Source organism: Triturus cristatus, chromosome 4_1, assembly GCF_964204655.1.
Source record: "Triturus cristatus chromosome 4_1, aTriCri1.1, whole genome shotgun sequence".
Taxonomy (NCBI): Eukaryota; Metazoa; Chordata; class Amphibia; order Caudata; family Salamandridae; genus Triturus; species Triturus cristatus.
In genome coordinates, this window is record NC_140585.1 from 418,292,741 (window position 1) to 418,311,152 (window position 18,412).

Below are 18,412 nucleotides of genomic sequence, written 5' to 3' on the forward strand. Positions count from 1 at the left end.
GTTCCAGTCGTACCCCCACCCCAGTACGTGTCGTACCACCGTCAATGTACACCCCCCCACCCCAGTACGTGTCGAACCCCCGTGTACCTACACCCAAGTACGTTCGAGTCGTACCCCCACCCCAGGACGTGTCGTACCCCCCCGTGTACCTACACCCAAGTACGTTCCAGTCGTACCCCCACCCCTGGACGTGTCGTACCCCCCGTGTACCTACACCCAAGTACGTTCGAGTCGTACCCCCACCCCAGGACGTGTCATACCCCCCGTGTACCTACACCCCAGTACGTTCCAGTCGTACCCCCACCCCAGGACGTGTCGTACCCCCCGTGTACCTACACCCCAGTACGTTCCAGTCGTACCCCCACCCCAGTACGTGTCGTACCACCGTCAATGTACACCCCCCCACCCCAGTACGTGTCGTACCCCCCGTGTACCTACACCCGAGTACGTTCGAGTCGTACCCCCACCCCAGGACGTGTCGTACCCCCCCGTGTACCTACACCCAAGTACGTTCCAGTCGTACCCCCACCCCTGGACGTGTCGTACCCCCCGTGTACCTACACCCAAGTACGTTCGAGTCGTACCCCCACCCCAGGACGTGTCGTACCCCCCGTGTACCTACACCCCAGTACGTTCCAGTCGTACCCCCACCCCAGTACGTGTCGTACCACCTTCAATGTACACCCCCCACCCCTGCACGTGTCGTACCCCCCGTGTACCTACACCCCAGTACGTTCCAGTCGTACCCCCACCCCAGTACGTGTCGTACCACCGTCAATGTACACCCCCCACCCCTGTACGTGTCGTACCCCCCGTGTACCTACACCCAAGTACGTTCCAGTCGTACCCCCACCCCAGTACGTTCCTGGCGCACCCCCAACACAACCTCCTAAGTACGGAGCGCACCCCATGCCCCAACATCACAACCGCATGTACGAGTCTTACAAAGCCACACACAAGGACAAAATCGTACAACCAAATGGCCCATGTACACACCGTACACACGCTCAAAACGCACGTACACAACCAGGACAAAATAAAACAACACAAGAATACACCAGTCGAAAGGCACACAGCCACTAAACATGGCCAACAACCACTTAAATAACACAATCACTGACCTGCAACTGCCAAAAACAAACAGAGGCCCAATACACCACCACTCCTTATAACACACCCACCCAAAATTCAAAAACTGCCACACCCACCCATGGACCAATAAAAAGGGCCCACACACACAAACCATGAGCCTTTCCAACAGACTCACTGCTGCCAGACACCACAGAACCAGACTACAAGCTACACCACACCTTACACTTGCACACCTTCAAACGACCACCCTCACAAACACCCTCTCATCACATTCACACACACACACAACCATCCACACCCCCCCCCAACATCCACACCCCCCCCCACACCCACACCATCCCCACCCACACCCCTCACCATGCCCACTACCAAGAATCCAAAGTTCAGTCACCGAGAGTTGGAGGTCCTTGTTGATCAAATCCTCAGAGTCGAGCCACAGATCTTTGGAACATTGGTCAGAAGCACCAGCCAGGCAGCCAAAACAGCCATGTGGCAGACCATCGTCGATGCTGTGAATGCTGTTGCGGACACCAGGAGGACCAAGCAGGATTGCCAGAACAGGTGGTACGATCTGCGGAGGAGGGTCAGAGCCAAGAGGCAGGAGGAACACGACCAGGCCAACGCCACCGGAGGAGGGCCCTCCCGCAGAGCCGTACAGTACCATCCCTGGGAGGAGAGGGTGATGGCCATACTGCCGGTGGAGGCAGTTGAAGGAGTAGAAGGACTCCGAGACCCGGGTGAGTACACAAACAACGCACCTCACATGGGGGGAACTGCAACCACAACCAAAATCAATAACAGGCACGCAACCACCACAAGCCATCGCATTACTCAACCACACTCCATGAGCAGGCACATGCCACTGCTGCCACCATGCCCCATGCACCCAGCTGGACAATGTCAAGTCACAGGCCACAGAAGACAACAACACATGACACGGTAACCCGGATGGCGGGAGGCTGGGCACCAAGAATCACATAGTGCGACTCCAAAGCAGACAACAATGCCCTCTGCCCATATGGCCTAGGTCACAGCCAGACAAACACTGTGTCCCAACACAGGAATGACTTGCCAGCAAATGGCGGACGCCTTGCATCAACACATGGGGGTGAAGGCACTGTTTTGCACATGCCAGCAGCTAATGAACAGCCAACAGTGTGAAAGAGTGGCAGCACACACCACCACAGCAGCAGCGCACAGACACACAGCAGACAAAATGGGTGCCTGGAGATCAGAAACAAACTCACATCAACAGGCCAAGGGCCACTCAAAGATCTGCTAACAGTGTGTGCCCAGGAAGCTGGGCCAAGGTGACAGAGGGTGACACACGGAGGGAGGGAGAGGGGGACACAGAGGGAGGGAGAGGGGGACAGAGAGGGAGGGAGAGGGGGACTGAGAGGGAGGGAGACGGACAGAGGGAGGAGGCTGACACACGGAGGGAGGGAGAGGGGGACACAGAGGGTGGGAGAGGGGGACTGAGAGGGAGGGAGAGGGGGACAGAGGGAGGAGGCTGACACACGGAGGGAGGGAGAGGGGGACACAGAGGGAGGGAGAGGGGGACAGAGAGGGAGGGAGAGGGGGACAGAGAGGGAGGGAGAGGGGGACAGAGAGGGAGGGAGACGGACAGAGGGAGGAGGCTGACACACGGAGGGAGGGAGAGGGGGACAGAGAGGGAGGGAGAGGGGGACAGAGAAGGAGGGAGACACAGGGAGAGCAAATCAGTCCTTTGGTGTGTGGGAATGTCTGCTCGTCAGCAGGTGGACTGCGTGCATGTAGACAAGGGTGCCCAGTGCCAGAACCCCCCCTCTTCATCATGGCAAAACGCAGGGCCATGTTACAACCTGTACACGAGCACAAGGACAGCCACCTGCATCATATGAGTGTGTGGATCCACTCCATGTGCACATGTACAGTGCTACAAGGAAGGCGCAAACGCATAGCTCGGCACACATGCACACTCCACTGCTGACTGCAGTCACACTTGACGCAGCAAGTAAGACTGTGCCACACACAGTTAAAGGGGCCAAATTGGTGCCCAAGGGACACACACATGCACAAGTGCACTGTGAGTGGAATGCAAGACAGATCCTAATTCCAAGAGGAAATGTGCCAACTTTGTAACGGATGAAACATGGATGTTGCATGGATCAAAATTAACATTGTCTCTCTCACACACAGGTCAACGTCGTGCTGCACCCCCCAACACTGGGGGGGAACACTCACAGGACCCGGATCTGCAGGAGACCGATCCCACCGGCAGCGACCACTCTCACCACTCTGCGGACGACCCCGACCGACCTGGCCCCTCTGGTGTCCAACCACCTGCAGCACCTGCGTCAGGTACAACCGTGCCAACCACCACCCCCACTCCTGCCACATCCCAGGAGACACCCAGGATCCCTGCCCCAACACCACAATGCAGCCAGGCTCGCCAGGAGGGACACGGTGTCCCGGGCACCCAGGAGGAGGCAGGCGACAACGCCAATGCCACCCCTCAGGGGTCCCGGAGACCCCATGTGCCCACAAGTGCAGGCCAGACGCAAGTGGGCAGGGGTGGTGGGAGTGGAGAGCGGCGGAGGCGCGAGCCTGACCAGTTGGCTGGGGATCCGGTATTTTCCCATGTCCGTAACATCCTGGACTCATACCGGCAGGACACCACGGGCATGGCCCAGGTTGTGTCCGTCCTCGAGGGGATCAAGGTCCAGCAGGCCCAGCAACATGCGGAGCTAATAGCCTGTCTACAGCTACACCAACGGAGGATGGAGGACAGACAGGCTCAGCAAGTGACGGCGTCCCAGGGGATTCACGCTGAACTCCGTCGGATGGCCGACACCATGGCCGACCCTCCCTGTGCCAGAAGGCGGAGAACATCACCACCCACAGGGAGGGATCATGAGGAGGAGGAGGAAACATCCGACGGAGCATCCCAGACGTCGTCACGGCCTGCTGCTGAGGTTCCCCGCAGGAAGCCGGGTCGTCCACGGAAAGGACCGTGAGGGTGGCTGCTACATCACCATCTCCCAGGACACCTGGCCTGGCACCTGGCCCACTGGAGCAACAGCATCACAGCATCAAGAGACATTCTCTGCCACATGGCCCTGCTGGTCACTGGCTGACCAATGTTGACAAAGACTGTGGCATGGACTCTGAGGATTTCCAATGGCAAGGACACCAACTCCCCTACTGAACTTTGGATTCCCTAATCCCGGAAAGGCCCTCACTTGGCCCCCCCCCCCCAATAATAAATCACACTATTAAGAGTAGATGCCTGCTGGTAGCATTATTACCTAACATGTGTCTTGTACAGTCTAAACATGCCTGAGTCATCTGTTCACTTCAACCATCCACACCCTGGGGCCTGAGTCTGGCACAGGACACATGGGTCACAGTTTTCTAGGCAAGACAGACATGGAGCACCATACACACCCGTGATGGTCAGAACCAGCTGAGGGGGTGGCCGAACAACCGTGCTGACAGACACATTGAGTACAGCAACACTCATGCGCAGAGGTCAGGGATCCTGGCCCGTGTCCTGGGGGGCACCCAGGTACGTGTAGACAGGTGGCAGAACCATGTCCTGCAAGCTTGAGTCCGGTGGATGCAGAGAATGGGGTCATGGACAACGTTGGATGCATGGGGATGGCACATGTCACAATACCCACACAGTCATGGACATCATGCCCATTACACAGTCTCAGCACACACACACAGCTTGCATCTTGCCACTCGACACATTGACACATAGCCACAATCAGGTAATACCATGCCAGACATGCAGGATGCACCGTGCCAACACACCAGCATTGACTGAGAAGAGGCACCTTGGAGGCATAGGGACACCTTTAATAGTCATGTGTTTGGGATTGCAGAGGCAACTTGAAGTACACATGAACACATCATGTGGAGTAACATGTGGCTCCAACACTGGCACCCCCCTTCTGCAGCACAAATGCGTGATAGCCATGGAACTGGCACACAAGTGTCGGATAATAGCTAAATACCCACAGCTGCTCACGGAGAGCCTGCCATACACCATACATCCGCTGATGTGGAAGTCCCACGCCATGTCAAGACAATGTTAACCGTATGTGTCCGAGGGCAGTGTCACACACATTGATGCCTTCATCACAATCCACCATCCCATCACTGATGACTGACAACCAGGCAGCCCATCTATTCAGGTGTACCCAGCTGCATGTCGTGTCCCATGGGGATGCCACATGTCTGCAGAGGACCCAAACCCCGACCGGGGCAGTGTGCACACATCGTGAACAACTGCCACACCCAATACACCCCAGATGCATCCCTTACCCCATGGAGACTTCCAAACGTGTCCGTGCCTGTAACGCTGAGTCAGCCCACGATGCCATGTCCATGAGGAATAGCAGTGCCACAACAATGCAACCAGCAAACGGCATGCGCAGGTACCTGGGGAAGAGAGACACACAAGAAGTCAGCCACAAGAAGCACAGCCACTTGCATGTGCATTTACTCGACACATGTATGTATGACAACATGCTAGGTCACAATTATGCCTGGGGAAATACTACCATCACTGCCACCATCACTCCAGTGACACACCCACACACACCTCTGACCCACGTGCCATACATGCAGGTGGAGACACACATCACAACGCATGCCACACGGGGACCAATGCGTGCACACTCAGACCCTGGTACTCACCACTAAGCAAAGAAGTCGCGTATGAGCCGAGTCCGGATGTCCTCTTGCGGCTCCACATCCTCCACATCACTAGCCCCATTGCCAAGCCCTTCGTCCTCCACGGGTGGATGGTCCTCGTCATCTTGATCCAGGATGAGGGGCACAGCTCTTTCAACTGCCATGTTGTGCAGCATGCAGCAGACCATGAAGATCTTGCAGACCTTCGCCGGGGCATATGGGAGTGCGCCGCCGGTCTTGTGGAGGCACCGGAATCGGCTCTTCAGCATGCCAAACGTCCTCTCTATCACTCGCCTTGTCCGGCCATGGGCGGTGTTGTAGCGGAGCTGGGCCGGCGTGATGGGGTTGCGGAGAGGTGTCAGCAGCCAAGGCATGTTGGGATAGCCAGCGTCCCCTAAATGGAAAGCACATGGATATCGTTAGAACTGGCGAAGCGGTAGTGCTGCTCGGCCAAACAGAATACAGGACAGACAGACTGTACCCACCAACAACACATGCACGTTCGTTGCGCAGCTGCATCATCATATCAGGCATCCCGCTACGCCTCATGATGTAGGCATCGTGTGCTGATCCTGGAAAACGAGCACAGACATGTGAAATCACCATGTTGGACAGACACACCACAAGGGCATTGATGGAGTGGTAGTGCTTCCGATTGCGGTACGCCACCTCCCGTGCGTGTGGTGGTACCAAACCTACATGTGTCCCATCTATGGACCCAATGACATGGGGCATCCCTCCCAGGGCATAGAAACCACGCTTGACCTCAGTCATCTGTTCAGGGGTTGGGAACTTGATGAAGTCATCCAGGTGAATCAACATGGCCTCCAAGAAATCATGCAGCACACCGCTGAACATGCTCTGGGACATGCCACCAACATGAGCTATGGTATATTGGAAGGTACCCGTGGCAAGGAAATGTAGGGCAGCCATTACCTTCAGCTGGGGTGTCAGTGCCGTAGGATACCTGTGCTGCGGTTGCAGGTGTGGTGCCAGTCTCGCCGTCAGCTCCAGAATCAACGGTTGGGTGAAGCGGTAGAGCCGGATCCTGTCATTCTCCTGCATGGTGGCCAAGTCTGGAATTCTTCGGGCAACAGGAGGCGCTCTGCAGTAATTTGGAAGTGACAAGGAAGAGTGAGTGCACTACGAGAACAACTCATGTCTACTGAGCACATGTAAATCTGCCAATACACACATGCCACATAGGGAGTCAGGCATGTGCTACATGCCCAGGACACGTATGGATGCAAGGTGACACTCCTTCCAAGACCCAGCTACACACGGTGATTGAGAACCTCCCCATGCCACGCCATGGGAATAGCTGTGTCCCAGTGCAAGTGCACTGCCCGACGCAAGACAGGAGTGACATACACCCACACATCAGCAGAAGTGTGATGCTGATTGCAGAGACTGGCAGCGGAACACTTGAGCCACAGGTCACATGACATTACACTAGTCCAGCCCACACACCTTGCCATGAAGGTGCACATGTCATGACTCCCCACACATTCCTTGTGAGTTTGCTGACATGGCCTTGTCACGCTACTCCGTGTCCCTTGCATACATGTGCACCTCACATCCGGTAACACATGTGGCATGGTGTTGGGAACAGTGTGCAATGACAATCTACACACAGCCACATGTTGGTTGCTGCAACGGCTGCAGCTTTTGAGGGTGCAACAACATCAACCCGATGTAAATCCCGGACACATATATGGCATAGTCACATTGTGCACTGTGGGTAGTGATGAGTCATGTGTCATGACCCCTGTACCGGGCATCATGGGACACTTCCGTGTGTTGGTGTCCGTGCCATGCCAGTGACGCTCACCCCAAGTGCGCAGTCCCACATGCACACATGTCAAAGGAGTCAAGGGCATGCCTGGCACACATTGCACCCTCACACAGTACACATGTACACATCTCATCATACATCTGGTGCCTTCTCCACTCAGGAGGCATGTTCCACATCACAGCCTGTGACACCTGTGCCCAACACATGTGGTAATGCACAGACGATGCCTTGGTGTCCATTCCTGGACAAGTATGTCCATCCATGGACAAGTATGTCCGCCCTATTCCGACATGTGTGTCGCCTATCACCACAGTGATGTGTAAAATCCGCCGTACTGCTGCTGAGAGGGCCTGTGCATGTTCCCAAATCACTGTGGGAGTGCTGCCGTATGTGTACCCATCGTGATGGCGAGCGTAGATGCGAGTGTACGGTCCGTACCACTACGGGTACGCATACGCGTGCAGACCCATAGTGATAGTGAGCGTAGATGCGAGTGTACGGTCCGTACCACTACGGGTACGCATACGCGTGCAGACCCATAGTGATAGTGAGCGTAGATGCGAGTGTACGGTCCGTACCACTACGGGTACGCATACGCGTGCAGACCCATAGTGATAGTGAGCGTAGATGCGAGTGTACGGTCCGTACCACTACGAGTACGCATACGCGTGCAGACCAAAAGTGATGGAGAGCGTAGGCATGCATGTACGGGCCGTTGCCATGCATTTGGGGTGCCCTAGGGCCCCCACACGCACCGTACCTGTGTGTGATGCTCCAAATTACATGGGGGACAAGTATTAAGGCCTACATGCATGCTGGTTGTCATGGAGACCAAGTTCAAAATTGGAAATTGTTCTGGAAGGTGCACAGCAGAAGTCAGTTGGGATTTGTCTACTTTGTTGCAATGTGTTTGTGGGGCTGACATCATGCAGGAGAATGAAACCGATAGAGAACCCACAGACTGCTAGGTTTGAAGGGATTGGTGGAAACATAGGATGCAAATGTGAGTGACCAATCTCTCTGTACTCCTGTGCATGAGACTGGGCAGAAGGGCACATATAAGGCAGCCAGGTCCCATGAGGGAGCACTTGCCTGCACATCTTTGCATTCGTCGACCCAGCTGCTGCTACTGATTCCCTGGAACCATGTCAAGGGCTGTGGAGAGGACACAGCCATTCACCCTGGAGGAGAACATGGCTCTGCTGGATGTGATCCTCCCACAGTACTCCATGCTGTATGGGCGACCAGGTTATCAGGTGAGTGCATAGGCCACTGCCACAGACTGTCCCTATGTGGTGACTGTGACTTCTGCCATTGCGTCCAGGTGTAACACACATGCCATGTACTGTCGGGGGGGTCCCAGGGGGGGGGGTGCCTGATGTCTCCCAGCAGTGCCCTGAGACAGGAGGGGTGGGGGCCTATCACTCACAGCAGTGCCCTGAGACAGGAGGGGTGTGTGCAGAGTCCTCCCAGCAGTGCCCTGAGACAGGAGGGGTGGGTGCAGAGTCCTCCCAGCAGTGCCCTGAGACAGGAGGGGTGGGTGTGGAGTCCTCACAGCAGTGCCCTGAGACAGGAGGGGTGGGTGTGGAGTCCTCACAGCAGTGCCCTGAGACAGGAGGGGTGGGGGCCTATCACTCACAGCAGTGCCCTGAGACAGGAGGGGTGTGTGCAGAGTCCTCCCAGCAGTGCCCTGAGACAGGAGGGGTGGGTGCAGAGTCCTCCCAGCAGTGCCCTGAGACAGGAGGGGTGGGTGTGGAGTCCTCACAGCAGTGCCCTGAGCCAGGAGGGTTGGGTGTGATGCACAGTGTGAGCCTAGATCATTGATTGTGACATTGCCATCATTCCACCTGTGTACCCACTGTGGCACGTACTGCTTTTTCCCTCACCAGGGGATGATGTCCCTATGACAAAGGTGCAATGCGTTGGCTGCATGACATGCCTTGTTGTTACCAGCTAATTTGTACCCATATGTCTCTCTGTGACATGTGGCTGGTGTATTGATGTGGTGTCACTTGTTCCTCCTCACAGGTAGGCGCCACTGCCAAGGAGCAGATCTGGCTGACCGCCGTCAGTGCCGTGAGGGGTGTGGATGGTCGGAGGCGGCGCCTGGCCCAGGTGAGGAAACGCTGGCAGGATATCCGGTGCTGGACGCGGAGGATTGCACGGCTCCTGCTGGGGGACTCACCTGAGAGCCACAAGAACCGCGGCCGCCGCCGTCTGAGCCACCTCCACAGGCGTGTGCTGCCGGTGGTCTTTCCAGACCTGGAGAGGCGCTTACAGGCGATGCAGCAGCCGGAAGGGGGTAGGTACATGTGTGTTTGTTGTGTGTCACCGGCATTTGTAAGGGCACAGTAGCATGAATCCACTGGCAGGGTTTAAAGGTGCTGTGCAGATCCTGTTTGGCCCAGTATAGCGCTGTGCCCCTGCCACCCTTCCCCTCCTTGCAATGTGTTCCCTGGTCTGTGTGTAGTCACTCCTTCCCAGGGTAATGTAGGCTGGCGCTTTGTCCACGGGAACAATGTCTGTAGCATCATGTGTGGGGGTGGTGTGTAACAGGTTGTGGGACCTTGCCTGTGCACTGTCAAGTTCACTGCATGTGGGTTCCATGTCAGTTGGCACTGATGCTGACTCCAGACATGGGAGTTGGTCTCTCATGTGTCATGCCTTACAGCGCGCATGTCCTATGTAGTGGCCTGTGACATGATGTGCATGACTGTGCGATACACATAGTGCAGGGATGGTGACGTGTGTTGCTGTCATTACCATTCAGTAGCATGTAGTTGCGTGCCCACTACTGTCCCCTGGGGCACCTTTTCCTCAGTGGTGTATGTGTCATCATGAACGTGGCCACTGTCAGTGCCTACAGCGTAAGTTGTGCTCTGTGCCATTGTCCCCTGTCACCATGTATATAGACGTGCTAATTTGTACAGGTGTCCACTGTGCAGCCTGACCTGATTGTCCTTCTTCATACTCACAGTTGCCAGTGCCTGTGTGTCTTGTTATACTCATCTGAGGATGGGCACTGGTACCTCATTATTTGTACAGGCGCACCTTGGCTGTTTGGCGTCCAATCTTGCTTTTTGCCTGCCCCTGTGTGTATCACCCAGACCATGAGATGTTGGTGCCACCTGTGTCTCCACAATTTGCCTCGTGTAGGGTCTTGTTGGGGCGGGCAATGCCTATGTGTTAAATCCTGATTACCACTTGCTGGGTCTGGGCAGTGTGTGATGTGCCTGGACACACACGCAATGTGCAGTGACCGAGTCATGTTGTGCATGTTTTCAGCATTACCTATGCAGCATGTGTCTCAAGTTCATGGATATGGTCCCTGGTCATCGGTATTTTCGCAAACGCTGTGTGGTGCAGATGCAGTGCTGGATTGTCCCCAGGACCTGGGTGCTATGTCAGACTCCTTTTCCTGTGTTTCGCTATTGTCTCATGCTCTCCATGGTATTTCAGTGGCATGGTGGCTCAACCAACTGTGTGTTGCATGCCCTACATTGGTACCCTGTTCAGTAGATGTTAGGGATCTTCCTTTTCAGGCCATGCAATGTTACCTATGTAGATTGGACTCATGTGACAGATGTGTACAGGTGTCTGAATAATTTCTGTCTCTCCACCCTGCCCACAGCATCGTCGGGGGACACAGAGGGAGACATGGACACAGACCAGGCGGAGGGACCGAGCACCAGTGCCAGCCGTGACATCGGGGCTGGCACATCGAGTGGGACAGAGGCGGAGGAGAGTGTGGCCGAGGACCTGTCGACTGGCACATCAGACTACGAAGCTGACAGGTCCGGGGACGATGTCTCCGAGTGGGCGGAGGCTGCACCAGCAGCTGACAGCGGAACAACACCTCGCACCGCCCCCTCAGTTTCCACCAGCCGCCTCCCACTTGCTCGTGTCCCTTCCCAGCGTGCCCGGTCACAGCATGTCTCCTTCCTGCCAGGCACCGCGCCCCCTGCCCCTGTCTCCACTGCTGCCGCCAATGCAGAGTCTGTGGACATCCAGCGGCAACTGCAGGTTGGTCAGGCTGCGATCCTTAATGTCCTCCATGCCCACGGCAAAACCCTCACCAACATCGAGGCTTTCTTGGAGGGCATTCATTCATCACAGGCTGACCAACGCAACTTGCTGAGGTCCATCGACTCCACACTGACTGCAGCAGTGGGTCTCCTGCAGCGCGACCTCCCCCCACCTACCCCTGCCCCATCCACACTTCCCACTCCCATGCCTGTCACACGTACACCCAGACGTCGGCATGCACCCACATCAACGGACACGGGCACCACACCAGCAGGGAAGGTCCACCGCACTCCTCCTGACACGCACACACAGGGTGAGGTAGGCACACCCACTGGGTCGGGGGGCAAACGTGTGACACGCAGCCATAGTGGGAGTCCGCATTCCACCCAGTCCACTCCCTCCAAATCCCCTCCCCTCAGCTCTCCTGGCCACATCTCCCCCAAGGACTCCTTCATGGCCGCTCTGTCCCTGAGCCCCACAGTTACACCACCACGCAAGCGGTCACGGAGGTCCCCGGTCAGGGTGGTTGAGTCTCCCCCCCTGTCTCCACCCTCCCCCGGTGGCGCTGCGACCCATCCCTCTGACCCCCCCCCCTCCTTGGGGCCTGAGGTCCCTTCGGGTGCAGGGGACTCCCTGGATGACCTTGCAAAGGTGTGTAGTGCCATCCTGGCCTCCGCCTTTGGCACTGACCCACCCCCTGTGGTGGACTCCTCCATCCCTGCACCCACAACGCTGCCCCTTTGCCCTGATGTCCCTGCGGCGCCTGTTGCTCCCCCCCCCCCTGATGCCCTCACCAGTGTGGAAGACGATGCCATTTGACTGTGCAGGCAAGGTAGGGGACACGCATCCCACTGTGTCCCCCATCCAGCTGAGAATCATTGACTGCCCTATGGGCTTTGTGAAGATTGAACTGCCTGCGATCCACGGACATTGTGCTCCTGCAGAATAAAGCTTAATTTTGTTTTCATTATCACACTACTGCTATGCTGGTATTGGTGTTGGTGGGGCTGCTACATGGTTTTGGGTGGTGTGTAAGGGTTTGGGTGTGTGGGATATGTAGTAGTGTACTGCTCATTGGTGGGACCCTGTGATCTGTGTGCCATCACAAGGTGTTGGCTAACTTTCTTTGTTCATGTAGGCAGTTACTGCATGGTGCACTTGTCCAAGGGTGTATTCCTTCCTCTGTGTACCCAGCTTTCTTCCCTGCAGGGTGTTCCCAATGTTTAGCGCAGAGCTGTGTCTACATGAGCTGTGTGTGTGACGGAGCCCTTCTACTTTGGCCATGCATGCAGGGCCATGTCTCCACCTGCGACAATCGTGGCATCCTTGGTGATCACTGTACTTGTGTGTGGAGTCTGTTGACATGAGTTCATGGGGACATGTTCCCTTGTAGCCAGTATGCATGTGGATAATTCTGGCCTCACACACATGTGTTACACCCCTCCAGTCTCAGGGCACTGCTGGGAGGACTCTGCACCCACCCCTCCTGTCTCAGGGCACTGCTGGGAGGACTCCACACCCACCCCTCCTGTGTCAGGGCACTGCTGGGAGGACTCTGCACCCACCCCTCCTGTGTCAGGGCACTGCTGGGAGGACTCTGCACCCACCCCTCCTGTGTCAGGGCACTGCTGGGAGGACTCTGCACCCACCCCTCCTGTGTCAGGGCACTGCTGGGAGGACTCTGCACCCACCCCTCCTGTGTCAGGGCACTGCTGGGAGGACTCCACACCCACCCCTCCTGTCTCAGGGCACTGCTGGGAGGACTCCACACCCACCCCTCCTGTGTCAGGGCACTGCTGGGAGGACTCTGCACCCACCCCTCCTGTGTCAGGGCACTGCTGGGAGGACTCCACACCCACCCCTCCTGTCTCAGGGCACTGCTGGGAGGACTCCACACCCACCCCTCCTGTGTCTGGGCACTGCTGGGAGGACTCTGCACCCACCCCTCCTGTGTCAGGGCACTGCTGGGAGGACTCTGCACCCACCCCTCCTGTGTCAGGGCACTGCTGGGAGGACTCTGCACCCACCCCTCCTGTGTCAGGGCACTGCTGGGAGGACTCTGCACCCACCCCTCCTGTGTCAGGGCACTGCTGGGAGGACTCTGCACCCACCCCTCCTGTCTCTGGGCACTGCTGGGAGTGATGGGCACCCACCCCTCCTGTCTCAGGGCACTGCTGGGAGGACTCCACACCCACCCCTCCTGTGTCAGGGCACTGCTGGGAGGACTCTGCACACACCCCTCCTGTCTCAGGGCACTGCTGGGAGGACTCTGCACACACCCCTCCTGTCTCTGGGCACTGCTGGGAGTGATGGGCACCCACCCCTCCTGTCTCAGGGCACTGCTGGGAGGACTCCACACCCACCACTCCTGTCTCAGGGCACTGCTGGGTGGACTCTGCACACACACCTCCGATTTCTGGATATGTGCGCTTGGCACATACACGGTGGGGTTACGCACACTGCATTAGAGGTGAGGGTACGAGTCTACTGACACTGGTGTGGTGGGGGTACGCTCCGTACGTCCGCGGGTGTGGGTACGGGTCGTACTTACACTGTTGGGCAGGGGGGTACGCTCCTTGCATTCGCCGGTGGGGGTACGGGTCGTACTTACACTGTTGGGCAGGGGGGTACGCTCCTTGCATTCGCGGGTGGGGGTACGGGTCGTACTTACACTGTTGGGCTGGGGGTATGCTCCGTACGTCCGCGGGTGGGGGTACGGGTCGTACTTACACTGTTGGGCTGGGGGTACGCTCCGTACGTCCGCGGGTGGGGGTACGGGTCGTACTTACACTGTTGGGCTGGGGGTACGCTCCGTACGTCCGCGGGTGTGGGTACGGGTCGTACTTACACTGTTGGGCAGGGGGGTACGCTCCTTGCATTCGCGGGTGGGGGTACAGGTCGTACTTACAATGTTGGGGTGGGGGGTACGCTCCTTGCATTCGCGGGTGGGGGTACGGGTCGTACTTACACTGTTGGGCTGGGGGTACGCTCCGTACGTCCGCGGGTGGGGGTACGGGTCATACTTACACTGTTGGGCTGGGGGTACGCTCCGTACGTCCGCGGGTGGGGGTACGGGTCGTACTTACACTGTTGGGCTGGGGGTACGCTCCGTACGTCCGCGGGTGTGGGTACGGGTCGTACTTACACTGTTGGGCAGGGGGGTACGCTCCTTGCATTCGCGGGTGGGGGTACGGGTCGTACTTACACTGTTGGGGTGGGGGGTACGCTCCTTGCATTCGCGGGTGGGGGTACGGGTCGTACTTACACTGTTGGGGTGGGGGGTACGCTCCTTGCATTCGTCGGTGGGGGTACGGGTCGTACTTACACTGTTGGGCAGGGGGGTACGCTCCTTGCATTCGCGGGTGGGGGTACGGGTCGTACTTACACTGTTGGGCTGGGGGTACGCTCCGTACGTCCGCGGGTGGGGGTACGGGTCGTACTTACACTGTTGGGCTGGGGGTACGCTCCGTACGTCCGCGGGTGGGGGTACGGGTCGTACTTACACTGTTGGGCTGGGGGTACGCTCCGTACGTCCGCGGGTGTGGGTACGGGTCGTACTTACACTGTTGGGCAGGGGGGTACGCTCCTTGCATTCGCGGGTGGGGGTACGGGTCGTACTTACACTGTTGGGGTGGGGGGTACGCTCCTTGCATTCGTGGGTGGGGGTACGGGTCGTACTTGCACTGTTGGGCTGGGGGGTACGCTCCTTGCATTCGTGGGTGGGGGTTCGAGTCGTACTTACACTGTTGGCATGGGGGGTACGCTCCATGCATTCGTGGGTGGGGGTACGGGTCGTACTTACACTGTTGGGCAGGGGGGTACGCTCCTTGCATACGCGGGTGGGGGTACGGGTCGTACTTTCACTGTTGGGGTGGGGGGTACGCTCCTTGCATACGGGGTGGGGGTAGGGTCCGTACATATCCGTCCCCACGCTATGTGATGTTTGTGCGGCCCGTACCCAGGCCTTTGCCACGTGGGTGCGATCCGTCCCGCCATTGTTGGGGTGACGTGTGTGGGCGTGGTCCGACTCGTACCCACGCTCTTCAGGCGTGGGTACGGGACGTACCTGTCTGGTTGTGTTGCCGGTTCGCGTGGTGACGGACTTCCGTTGTGGCGGTCGCTGGATTATCAGGACACGCCCCCACCCCCTCGTGGTGACCAGGGCATGGGAGTCAGGTATGTCCAGGCCATGTGTAGTGTGTCACTCATGTGGTTGTTTTGTGGCCTGCCCTGGTAGTGCCACCCCCACCCCACCCCACTTTCCCCCCTCCCTTAGTTATTCTGACCTTCTGCGGCGTCTGCGTCGTAACCTGTAGAGGAGGTGGACTGCTATGAGGGCAGGGATGACTCGTAGGTTCGGGTCCATGTCTGTCCGTCACGTACTGGTCCTCCTTGTTCGCGTCGTCGTCTGTCCGTCGCGTACTGGTGGTCCTTGTTCGCGTCGTCCTGATTTCCCGGCAGTTTTTGGCTGCCGCAAAATATTCACCGTGCGGGGTGACGTCGGTGCGAATCGTGATTCCTGGGTCGTGAATGGCTGGCTGCGTGCGTCCCGACGTCAGGTCGGCGCTTTCCCGGATCGCATTGGTAGGTGTTTTTTGTTCGGTCGGTCTTTTTTACGATTCGTACGGTAATGGTGTACCCGTGCGAATCGTAATTCCATGTTTGTATATTTTGACGACCGGGTACGCGTCGGACGGAGAATATGCTCCGTCCGACGGTTCGTACCCGGTTTTTACCGGATTGTGATCGGCACCAAAGTCTTACGACATTATGGCATTTCAGGAAACATGGGACACAGACCATAATTTTTATATAGATGGGTATACACATTTTTTTATCCCTGCTAAACAGGCACACTATGGTAGAGCACAGGGAGGGTTAGTAATGGTTTTTTTCCTAAATATGAATGGCTCATTAAAACAGATTGAAGCGAGCTGCCATAATTGTTTGGCAGTGGAGCTATCCCGTCCACATTTTGGGAAATTATTACTCTCCCAATAGTGACTGTATAAACCAATTTTTATCACGCCTAGAGGACTTTTTAATCGCTTATCAAGCAAATAATCCGTGGGCTGAGGTTATTGTTATGGGCGACTTTAACATTCACCCATGCGGACATAATTGTATCTTTGACAATTTAGATGGTCCGCCATATTCTGCCCTTGTACACTTTGAACATACGGAGCAAGGGGAGACCCTCGAGAAACTTCTGGCCACCACAAATCTCTATGAATCGGGATGTATTAAGGGAGGCCCGAGGGTAGCTTCCTTTAAGGGTACGGCCATTGGTACAATTATAGACTATATTTTTATGACTGCCGCAGTCCTAAGAAGTGTTGTTTCTTATAAGGTGGGGTTTTCCGTTTTTAGTGATCATAACCCTGTAATTTTAGAAATGGCCCAGGGGGCACAACTAATACTGACAGTGTCTGAGCATATGGCTACCAGTCGAGAGGTGACATCAAAGGATCAAGGCAGGAGATTGAAATGGTAGAAAGTGATCCCAGAAATTTTTGTAGGGGAAGTCCTGTCCAATACAGAGAAGGAAGTTAATATCTGTTAGGACATTGACGCGCCAAATACACTGATTATAGAGGCTTTTGAAATCTTTTGTAAACAAATCAGTAGTAAGCTGACGAAACAAATGCACCCCGAATCAACTATCAGAGGGAAAAGATGGTTTGATAAAGACTGTACTAGGGCACATTCTGCCCTTCTTAAAGCATTAAAGCAGTGCCCCAGAAATAGGGAGCTAATTAGGGGGTTAAGGAAATCGTATAAACAAGCCATTCGGACAAGAAAAAATCAGATCAAAGACGAGGCATGGGACAAACTTCTGTCCCCAGAGGTCCTGAGGGATAGTGGAAAATTCTGGCAAACTATTAATGACCCTTACTTCTCTAGTGAAGATTATTCACGTCTTGATTGTAGCATCCAAGATGAGCAATGGACTGCCCACTTTGAGAAAATATATGGCAGTCAGGGGGCTGAGAGCCCACAAGAATATATCTTTAACTTGGAATCACCGTCAGTAGTGGTCTTCCAGGAGAGTGAAGTATTTAAAGCAATAACGGAGACCATGATAAATAAGGCGCCAGGCCCAGATGGGGTCCCGGCGGACCTCTATAAAAGTTATCCAAGATTCTGGGCAAAGATATTGACTAATATTTTTAATGCCTCAGGCTCAAATATACTGCCCGTCTCTTGGTCAAAATCCATTATTATCCCGGTATTTAAAAAAGGCCAAAGAGATGATCCAGCCTGTTACAGGCCTATCTCCTTGATAGACTCTGCTGTGAAGATTTTAGGCAGAGCTATATTAGCTAGATTGACAGATCATTTTGAGGGGAGGGGGATCCTTTCTAATGCTCAATACGGATTTAGAGCAAAAAGGAGCACATTAAATCAATGTCTTAATCTACAGCTCCTTATCAGTAAGTATACCGTTGCTAAAAAGGGTTCCCTCTACCTGGAATTCATGGACCTATCAACAGCTTTTGATCTAGTCAATAGGACAAAGCTGTGGCAAATTTTAATAGATATGGGGATCGACTGTGCTTTAGTTAAATTTCTTGCCGACCTCCACTGCGGCTTGATCGCCTCTATACGAGTTACCCAAGATGGAAGATGCACAAGGTATTTTAAATCAGAAAGAGGAGTTAGGCAGGGGTGCATTTTGGCCCCCCTGCTCTTTACATTATACATTAATGCATTAGAACCTGCCCTGAAGGGAGCCTCGCTAGATGTCCCGAGAGTAGGAGACACAAGCATTCCAGTCCTCCTTTATGCCGACGACGCAGTTCTACTGGCCCGTAC